This window comes from Drosophila sechellia, chromosome X (assembly GCF_004382195.2).
Source record: "Drosophila sechellia strain sech25 chromosome X, ASM438219v1, whole genome shotgun sequence".
NCBI lineage: Eukaryota > Metazoa > Arthropoda > Insecta > Diptera > Drosophilidae > Drosophila > Drosophila sechellia.
In genome coordinates this window covers 9,721,558-9,732,759 of record NC_045954.1, presented here as the reverse complement: position 1 = coordinate 9,732,759, position 11,202 = coordinate 9,721,558, and the positions used below count along the sequence as shown (strand labels likewise).

At 41.3% G+C, this 11,202-nt stretch overlaps 1 long non-coding RNA gene across 1 annotated transcript; it reads right to left on the bottom strand.

The window, feature by feature from the left end:
• Nucleotides 1-5,352: 5,352 nt before the first annotated feature.
• Nucleotides 5,353-6,207, bottom strand: LOC6617462. The gene is made up of 3 exons (XR_004362516.1): nt 6,007-6,207; nt 5,718-5,907; nt 5,353-5,654 (listed from the first exon to the last, which is right to left on the bottom strand). It is a non-coding gene; the product is annotated as an uncharacterized LOC6617462 (long non-coding RNA).
• Between the last annotated feature and the right edge of the window lie 4,995 nt (nt 6,208-11,202).

The following is an 11,202-nucleotide window of genomic DNA, read 5'->3' as shown; positions in this document are numbered from 1 at the left end:
CTTTCATGTTAAATTAAGACATAAATAATTTGTTTTACCTTTTGCATCTCTAGCAATTCCATCCCATTGCCCCTTATCTCGAACTGTGTCCTGCCAGTTTTCAAAGCCATTTACAGCGTTTAAAGTTAACAAGCGAACAAATAACAAAAAGTCAACAGCATTCACATAGAGCTCCTACAAAGCACCTCTCAACCTCCCTTGTTTTGGTGGAGCCACCAGGACCCAACAACCAACAACCAACCACCGCCCACCGCAAGTGTCAAAAATGTGTCGTCTTGTCCCCAGAAGGATCATCGTTTCAATTTGTAAAGGTTCATTGCTGTCGAGGACTTTATTTGAATTGCTGGCTGAGACGTTGACCTGCCAGCGACCTTCACACAACCCCATTGGCCGGCCACCCAGCTCCACCCATTTCCTTCCAGCCATTTTCCCGCCCAATAGACGAGCTAGTCGAGCAGCAATACAATCAAAGATACTAGAAGGAGTCGCCCGAGGAGCACTCCGTCCGTCCACATCCTGTTTAATGTCCATTTCTTACGGTTTGTTAAGTTCTTCAAATGTGTCAGTCCTTGGTCCAGAATCATTTTGTCTTCGACTGCAAATACGGGCGTTATTCCTTTCCGTTTTCAACCTCGATGCTGGCGCACAAATGAATATTAATTCAGTGTTCAAAAAAAAAAAAAAAATAGCTAACTGGAATTAATTGCCCAGGAGCCAGGGCCAAGTCGGATTGTATATATAATATTATATATTGGTGGATTGAAGGCAAGTGTGCAGCTGGAATCGATTGCCAATTCGATGTCGGGTTGCGTTTTTGGCTCAAATGCGAGATAATGCAGTATTGTAGGTATAGATTTAGCTGGAATTTGCGGACTCAAGTCCTTGCCATTAGTTGGCCTTCTTGCCCCGGCCAATTTCTACTGGCTCCGCCCATCGACCAACTGCCGACATTGTTCTCGGCCCGGAAAAAAGAACCTAGAAACTGAATTGAAATTAATTAACCCGCCAATGGTGAGCTAAGGAAAACTACAGGCTCCAGGCAGACGTCACTCAGAAATTGTGACAGAGGGGGGTTAAGAAAGTACACTAAGAATAAAGGGAACTGTGTAGTATGATGCACTAAGTTAATATAAATATTATGATTACTATATCTTTTCATAATTGATTGAATAAAATAATGATTATGATTAGTTATTTTTATACAGCCTAATTCAGGACACATCAATTTTAGTGGTAATTTTCCACCGCGTAGAGAGTGAGAGTTGCCCTTGCTTGGCGATGGATGGAGTTCATCTTAACCCAAAGTCTCGTCTGCTAAAACCCCCTATTTACCCCTCGATATGGCAACCGACCGACTAGGCGGCAACCTCATATCATTTACAGTCAGTTTATTTAAGCGTTTGGCGTTTGCCAGGACCCGGGATGCCATATCTTGCTGCCTGTCCCTAGTCCTTTCGCCATTCGCCATTCGGCAGAAGGAGTAGGTTTCTGAGTGGGAGTCCTTATTGCTGTTGCTGCTGATTTGTTGTCGATACCCGGTTGGTTTTTTGCCTAGCCCATTTGATGCTGGCTGCTATGCGATGGCAAACGATAAATTCTCATCACGTTCACAAAATATTTTTCTATCACCTATAAAACATTTGAAGCAGCCTTGCGGCAAAAAACTTTTCCTGCTCCTTGGACAATGGATCCTGTTCCACTCCGCATCCTGCATACAAGAGATTCCCCCACATGAATGTTTATTTATTTGATTTCTCTGCTCCTCCGCCTTCGCTTTTTTCTCCTCTTGTTGCATTTTGTTCTTGCCATTGTTGGTTTTTGGTGTCTTGTGCTCGGGCGAGCCTGCATAATGCTGCCATCTAGCCAGCTCGCTACCAACAAACAGCTCCGGGCCAACAGCAAGCAGCAACACCGAGCGGCAACAAACAGCAGGCACAGACAGTGTGGCACATTAGCCCAAGTTCGTTTGGCAAGTTGTTCTTTGCTGGTGGAACTTTCGGATTTGGATTGCAATTGCTATTGACTGTGGGTGGGCGTTAGTTTGTGGGGGCGTGGCAGGATATATGGGAACATGACTCACCGTTTGGCCAGAAAAAATGAAACGAAATGAAATGAAATCGGGGCTGCACCCAAATTAGTTATCTTAAGTGCAATAACGCAAAAATATACGTGAGATAATTAATATGATGTTGTATGAACATCATCCTAAAATAAAATATATAAAATTAGACAATCCAACCAAAAAATAAATTGAATTAAATAAGATTTTATCCTGACAAAGTGTGTATAATTTGTATCTCTTTCTTCATTTAGGCTATTATTTTAACCCTATACTTTTAGCTACTTTCAAGCTAAAAATTCGACAGCAACAAACGCACACACACACAAGCAGATGGCAGAGCTCTAAGTTGGCTGAACTGTGGATGCGATTTTGCCTTGCGGCCATTTCCACATCCACTTCCGATCTGCAGCCATTTGAAGCAATTTTCGCTTCCGTTACCCAAATGCAATTGTCCTGCGTAAGTGCCACACATACATACAAGCACACACACAGGCACACACACACACACATGCTATTTTAGCCGTGTTAAGTTGCTGGCCAAGTTTAAGTAAAATAGAAAGCGAAAGAGACGCCACAGAAAATGGCCAGAGAAAAAAGAATGCAAGCGGTAGATGCGAAAAGTTGCTTTGTTTGCAATATATAGTTGTTGTTATTCTGCTTTCAACTTTTCCTGTCATCATCATATATAACTTTACCGTTATTTACACTTGGTCGCTTTGGGATGTTGGTGTTGTTGTGTCTGTCTTAAAATTGACAATTTTATTTAACTGATTTCCAGGGCCAGCCAGCAGAAAAAAGCGAAGAAATAAAATTAAATAAAACGAAGGCACGAGAAGTTTGCAGCGAAAACGCTAATTAAGTTGAACTTTTCCCATTTAGAGCAGCTGAAAAAACGCAATAAAAAAAATTAAAAGAAACAGGAAGGTGTGCGACTGCATATGATTTATGTCAGACAGTTTTCTAAGCAAATATGTGAAAAGTTTTCGAGTTGCATGATTTTTTGGTGGAGGGGAGTGATAGCCAACTCTGCTTTTCGGCAGTGATGAGCTGGCGAACGATGCGTATACATAATATTATATCAGCATTGCGTATACGCAGCGTGGAATAGTTACTTCTAATTTCTTAACTATTAAATTTAATTTTTTTAAATGTGTAAATGTACCTATAAAATGCACCGAATATTGGAAATCTGAACTTAATCCCAAATAAAGATAAGGTCTTGAACCTGATGTTCATGTCGACAGCTCATCTTATCCCAAGTTTATTTCTCTTCCAAGCACATTGTTGTCGTGTCACGCACTCAATTCCAAAGCACTTCACAGGAAAACCAAGAAAAGTTGATGAAAAATCGCTAGAGAACGGGAGGAAAAGCTATGAAAAGCGGGGTGGCGGCAAAAACATGGACAGGTGCAGTGACAAGGTGCGAAGAAGACTTTGCTTTGCGTGAGAGTTCTTTTGCATGTGGCGCTTAAATTAATTTGCACAAGCTTCGCTTTAGTAGTTCATGGTAAATATGTAGGCACAAGTGAACGAGACGGCCCTAAGCAAGTGCGAGAGAGAAGGGCGATCCGAGATGAGACAGAGACGGAGAGACAGAACTGTCAACAGCAAAGTTGTTGCCAAAACAACCAAGAAACAACAAGCGCCACAACTTTTTGCCAAACCAAAAATATTTGCCCCACTTCCCAGGGAAAACTATTATATGTACCGTACGTTGTTGTTGTTTTGGCTCTTCTTGTTCTTTTTGTTTTTTATGTGCGTTTGTTAATGATACACTTTCAAAAGTCGTGAAAAGGGAGGGCGTGCGTTTGAGGTGTTTGCCTTGGCAGCTCTTTTCCGTCATCCAGATCCAAAAATTTAATTGGCTAGGGAAAATTATGCAGCTAAAATGAAGAGGCAAAGTTTCAGCAGAATATGGATACATAATATATAAGGATAAGGATGCGGAAAAGGATGTGTCAGAAATGAAGAGAGCGTAAGCGTCACTTTAAGTGTGGCATTTTATTTTTGGTTTGATATATAATATATATAATATACTAATTTATTATTAAACATATTATTGCTAGCTAAGCTAGCTAGTTGTGTAATTGTCTTTAATATTTCTATTTTCCACTACTATCGTAGCTATATCTTCCTCTTCTCTTGTCCTTCTACATTTCCCGCTTTTTTTCCTACCCACCCACTGGCTCTTCTGGTTTTTTGGCCGCCCACTTCACTTTCCCATTATCATTATCTGGCCTTGAATGGCCCTCGCATTTGTCGCATTCAAATCACTTTTAACATAATTCGGCAATAAAAATTCATTGAATTATTTTTTGATTGGTTTATGACCGAAAATGGAGGTGGAGGCAGTCAGCAAAAGGACGGTTCCAGGACGCAGGACATTCCGCCCTAATGTGTAGCTGTCTGTGTGTGTGTGCGGCATGTTTATGTTATTAGACAAAGTTGAGCCGTCGACGAGGCCAGAAAAATGTCAATTTAAGACAAGGAATTGATATGCGCAGAGCATAGGGCTGAAACGTAAAAAAGGCTGCTGTGGCCAAGAGCATTCTTAGCCAGATTAGGCCATGCCCTGCCAGCGGCTGGCCATAATCGGGTGTGAAATACATACGGAATCCAGGGATGTCCTTCGACCCTTCGACTGGCATATGCACCCTCCTACTCCCGTCCCCACCAGCCATTAACAGTTCCGGTCGTCTTCCGGCGTCCTTTTTATTTTGTTATTTATGCCATCAATAAAATTCACAGGCGTAAACGTCGGCAATTTTTTGCTGTCAGGTGATTTTCCCCCAAAAACACCACTCTTTCATGCTCCCTTAAACACACACTCAGGTTGGCTAAATTATGCCGTGCCAAAAAGTCTGTTTATGGCATTAAATTTCTCACAGCTCTTTGCTCAATTTGATTAGAAATCGTTTGGCAATTTACATGAATTATATGATGACATGTGCTTAGATACAGAGGACACTGTAAACTGGTGAAATCAATATTGATTCAAGTGTTAATATAATCTTCTTTTGGGTGGATTATAAAAGAAAGGAAAGGATTTTCATCATAAGTTGGCTAAAAATGCTCATAAATATAAAAAAATATCTTTTTTGAGCACCTAATTACCAATGCTAAGCATCCCTAACGATTTTTGACGGATTTTGGGAAATTAATTTTTGGGTCAATTTTCGCATTTTTTGTAACAACATCAAAATTTGCAAAAAATGGCAAAAAATTTAAATATCTAGTTTTAAACACAGTTTTATTGGAAACGACGAGCTCGAGCTCAACGAGGTATGGCATTCTATATTTGAACCTTTATTTGGAATGTTCTGACAAAAAACTGATTATTTTGTTCACTTAAAAGACAGAGGATGATAATTACCAAACCAATAAAAACAAAAGCAGTGCATAAAATGCTAATTTGGTATAACGAATGCAAAGCTGTGAATTTTGAAAAGCAGGCAGAATTGCGCTTCAAATCTCTACTCTTTTGGGGCCAACGGTAGCGTAGAGCACGGCATCGTTGGCATCACTGCCATTATCGGTTTTTCCTGGCTTTCTTATCAGCATTTCTACGACGCCGATGGCGTTCATCGCTCGCCTGAAATGATACAAATTAATAATCTCCATAATATGAATGTTCAATTAAAAAATGAATGCGTACCTTTTTGCGGTAGCGATTTTTTTGAGATTTTGATAAAGCCTTCCACGAAACCGCTGCTTTTGATACGATTACGCGTTGTTGTTTTAGGGCTCGATGTTTTCTACGGTATGTAGCCACAAATTCAAAAAATGGATTGATCGAAGCCATTTTCCTTTTTTATATAGAATATTGTAGATTTTTGAATCAAATTCTGAAAAGAAAATGAGAGGGGAGTTTAATATGGTATTTATTTGTTGTATAATAACTGTAATTGTTCTTTTTATTTTTATTTGTAAGAATTTTAAATAACCTGATGTGTCTTACAGCTGTACCAAGTGACGAATGGGGTTCGAATAACCGAATTGCTAGCTGTATACGTGTACGGCAAACCCCACGCCAACTAGATGGAATAAAGTTAGATTTGATCAAAACGACGCCGGCGGATTCGCATCCTGGGAAACATCCTTCTGTTAGGTGGGTACGCCCCCATGTTTTCCTTTGCCGTTGGCGGTGTGGTAAGTTCATCATATTAAATTAAATATTAATATTCAGCTTATTTAAATTTCTAGCCGCCGCGCTAATTAACTCGGTGTGGCTAAGAAATTTTGGTCGAATCGTATCGACGTGTACACTTTATAAGGTCGGAGACTAAGTTACATCATTTTCAACGAATCTAGTATACCCTTTTACTCTACGAGTAACGTGTTTAACTACGTGTTGTGACCTACTAACTTGGACAAAATGGGTGTTGGTTGCAGTGATCTGTAATCCTTGCACTTCAGATTCTACTTTTTGGTTATGTTGGTGTCCAGCCCCATTGATACTGCTGCCGCCTGTCATCTGAATCATCGAGTACAGAATATCCTTAAAGTCTATCTATTGGCAATAGAATTAAGATTTTGGACAATATAACATCCTTTGTTATGGGTATTGAACTGAAGGCTGAAGGTGGATGAAGTCAAATAAGTCAGTAAGTAATAATAAGCATATCGATTTCCAAAGCTTTGTAGTGTCACATTTTTTTAAAAGTTTGAAACAGCTAAAAATAAGCCATGTTGGTCTGTCCGTCCGTATCTCGGGATCTGAGGCACTCTACAGGCTAGAAAGCTATAAGATAAGGTTGCCACTCCCCGATCCGAATAACTCCCAAATCAGGAAAACAGCATCTGCTTTGCTTATAATTTCATTGTTTTATTACCATTTTTTGGAAGCCCTTATGTAATACTGGCGATGCAGGTATTGATGTTGGGCACGAAGGCGTTGCAGCCGTCGACTACCTCTTGGTAGCATTGACGTAGCAGGAGGAGGTGTTGAAGGGCAGGGCGGCGCCCTGCTTGATCATCGTGTTCATGCGGCGGACAAGAGACATGGTGGCGCAGAAGGCCATCAGGGTGCAACGCATCAACAAGGTATAACATTCCAAATTCAGGCTATTATTTTTATAGTTATGGCAAAAAAACTGATTACTTTATGACCGAAATTCGGAAAATCGTCTTTTGCCAAGAATTTGATATTTACAATCAGAATTTTTATCATAACTTCGCTAAAAATAGTCATATATACGTAAGAGTAACTGTTTTGAGCAGTAAATTACCAATGCTAACGATCCCTATCACTTTTTGAAGAATTTAGGAAAATTAATTTTTGGGTTAATTTTTGCATTTTTTGTAAGGGGTAACATCATCAAAATTTGCAAAAAATGACCAAAAAATAGAATTTCCATTTGTGGATACAGTTCGATTGGAAATTTAAATATGAACACAACGAGATATGGCATTTCATATTCAGACAATTATTTTTAAAGTTGTGGCAGAAAAACTGACTATTTGACTACCGAAATTGGGAAAAACAGCTTTTGCCAAAAACTTGATATTTACAAATGGAATCATCGTCATAGCTTCGCTGAAAATTTCCATAACGATAAAAGAATAACTGTTTTGAGCAGCTTATTACCAGTGCTAACGATCCCTATCACTTTTTGAAGAATTTAGGAAAATTAATTTTTGGGTCAATTTTCTTTTAAATATGCAAAAAATATTTTCATCAAAATATGCAAAAATGGCAACAAATTACAAATCCCATTTTTGAACACAGTTTGATTGGGAATTTAATTACGAGCTCAACGAGGCATGACATTCCATATTTGGACAATTATTTTTTAAGTTGTGTCCTAAAAATCAGATTATTTGATGACCAAATTTTGCCAAAACTTAAAAAATTGTTATTTGGTATTTTCATCATAGCTTGGCTAAAAATGATTATAAAGATAAAAAACGAATGTTAAAAAACACAAATGCATATATGATATAATTATATGTGATATTAGACGTTTCCTTAGAGAAAGAGCCTACTGTCTTGTTGCGCAAGTCAATTAGTTTGGATCTGAATTTGTGTTGGGTTTCTCGCTGCCACGCCCCCGACTTTGCCGCCGCCCACCTCCTGGAGCTGTCAACTAAAAACTCATCTGCTGAATTATGCGAACATTTGCAAGGAGGCAATAAATCGTCCTTTCTTTAGGGGCAACAATTCTTCTCGGCTGATATCCTGCTGCCACTCCGCCCACACAGGTGACTTTGTGGCACACACAAACACACACACTCCCACACACGAGGACCACTGAGGCTGTGACGGAGACAACTGTCAACAGCAAGTCAACCGCCCGAAAGACACGCCCACCGCAGGAAATCGCCCCACGCCCACAAGGACATGTGGATGTGGGGCCGAGGATGTGTGCGGTACATATGGATTCTGCGGTCGGTGGGTTCATCAAATCTCTGTAAGTGAAAATCTCCCCCTTGCACCAACTCGCGCCCCACGAAATGGGGGGCGTGGCCAGTTGGCCTCGTATAATATTAATAAAGCAGAAATTGACAGATTCAGAATGACAAATTTGTCGTCGAGCCTGATAAATGATATGAAATCTCGAGGAGAAATATTGTGGCAAGGCAAAGGAAACCAGAGGCCGAGCTTCTTTTTTTTTTCTTTGCCCGGGAAGAGCAAGATAAATATTGATAGCATCTGCGGCGAGCAGTTAAAAAACGAACCGAAAAATGAAATGAAAATTGTGGAAAGCAGAGCGACGGGGCGGGGGGTTGGTTGGTTGGTTGGATGGTTGGGGCACAAAAGATCCTGGGACATCCTTCGCGCCTTGAACGGCTTGTAATGCGAAGCAATTTGGAATGCCACCGCCTCTGCGCCTGGTCCTCCAAAAAAGGAAAACCCATCCTCCTCTTCACCTGGACAGCTTGGCTAAGTGGTGTCCTGGCTGGAGTTCAGGACCAGGTCCTTGGCTGCATGTTTGCATGTCAACCACGCCAATGCGGTGGGTGGTGGCTTTTCCGGGCATCGAGTTGGGTGAGTTGATGGGTAGTGCAGTGGCCAAAAGAAGGTGCGGCATGTTGAACGCTTGCCAAGTGCAATTTCAAGATTTAACTGATAGTGTTCGTTAGTCAACGCCGCCCATGGCCCATGGAAAAAGGGGGGAGGGGAAGGTGATTTTCTGGATGGCCCTAGGTGTTGGCAGGACTAGAGAACAGGGAACAAAGGACTCTCCGTAGCTAGAAGCCAAGGCCCAGGCCATAGTATTCATTTCTTGATTATGGGGTATTTATTCAACACTTGTTGTATTTTATACTTGTCCTCTGGTAATATTTCATATTCAATTTGTCACAATTTCTTAGTTTTAATATTTCAATAAGTTGTAATTGCAAATTAAATATTCATCTTACAAAGAATATAATAATCAATATTTAAATTCAAAGATCCTTTTCGTTAAAGTTTTGGCAAAAATATCATATAACTTTTATACAATGGCATACTGTACCTTTTGATTTAAGAGCCAATTTTTTCTATACCACCCACAACATTTGATATATTTTTCAAACCTCCGATAATCGCATCCCATTGTTAACTGCTGACGTCCGTGCACCTTCTTTAAACTGCATAATTTGTTCTATAATTTCACTTAGTCACCTGAACCAGCGTCAAAATCAGAGCCTCTTCCGCTTCCGGTTCGAGTTTGCTTCTTTGCATTTCAGCTTTCTTTCTTCAGGTGTCTTTTTTCTTGCGGCTCTGTTGTTTTTGCATAGCCAAGTGCTGCTACTCCTGGCTTTTTCGGCTAGAATCTTCGACGGGCTTCTTCTATTTTTTGGCCAGCCGCTCTTTGGCCACCGACTGCAATTTCAAGTGTTGGCTGGCTGACATCAATCTGGCCAAAACACGCTGGCAAAGGGGCGTGCCGGGGGCTGATGGCCGCATTGTTTGTCAGCCTAATGTCTGTTGTGGGTGGTGAAGTGGGCGCCAAACTGTGGACTGGGCTGGCTGCCTCAAAAATACAATAAGATGAAGATGAAAGACACCTGGGGGAGCGAGAAACAGAGAGAGAGGGAGAGAAAGGGAGTAAGAGAGACGAGACTGCTTCGTCATTTTGGCAAGGACTTCTCTGCTGGCTCCCGTTTTCCCGACCATCCATCCGTCCACCCACCCACCGACCACCATTTTCCACCCCCTTTCAAGTGATTTTCCTTGCAGAAGGCGGCTGCATTGCGGTTTTTCTATGGCCAACTTAAAATTCAATTTGTTTGGATGTGATTTAGTGTAATTTAAGCGCCCAACTGCCTGAAAGATATATGGCCACTTGAGACGAGAGCGCTGCCAGCGAAAGAGACGGCAACAGGCGGCGGAGAAAGAGACGGGCGGGCGGATGGGTTAGTCAGCACCTCAAAACCTCTAAAACAGGCTGAGGCGGTTTTGTGCGTGTGACAGTTCATTAGTATGCCAACGCCAAATGGCATTGGAAAAAGTGTTTCCTGCAGCTCCCTCCACTGCATCTGCACCTGATTGAAGGACCCCCTGACAGCCCGCAGTCTCATCTCGAAGGACCCCCTGGAAGGGGACCCTCCGCGAAGGACCCCCCCGAAGGACGCTCCTTTATCTGCAGCTCTCGACGCCGTTTGTCAGCGGTTGACATGAATAAGTCATACCCCAAAGTCGTCTCGGAGTTGTCAATTCAGAAGGCAATCGCAGCGAAGAACAGAGAACGCATCACTACCAGAGAGAGAGAGAGAGAGAGAGATGGTGATACGTGGCATGAAAGAGAGAAGCGAATGTGGAAGGCAGAGTACTGGGACTATCGGTAAATCTAGCTTGAAATATGCTTCCCCAGAAACAGATGCTCGTAATGGAAATTCTGTTAAGATTCTTCAAGATTGCCTGATTGTTTTCATTCCCTGATATGTAAAGGCATTCCGAAAAGGTGATCCAAAGTGCAATAAATAGAAAAGCATTATAATATACATTCACGAGTGTTCCATTAACATGAAAGTTAAAATTTTAAATTAGTTTGATCGCCATACTGTATATTTCGTGGTTTCGCTACCCTTAGCCAGTTGGTTTAGTTATTTCAGTACGATATCGAACTACATTTAAGGGAATTTGTTTCATTCCGATGGTAACCCTACGTGGATAAGTTCTTCCTGGCCCTGCCCTCGTTGTCCTGCTCATCGAG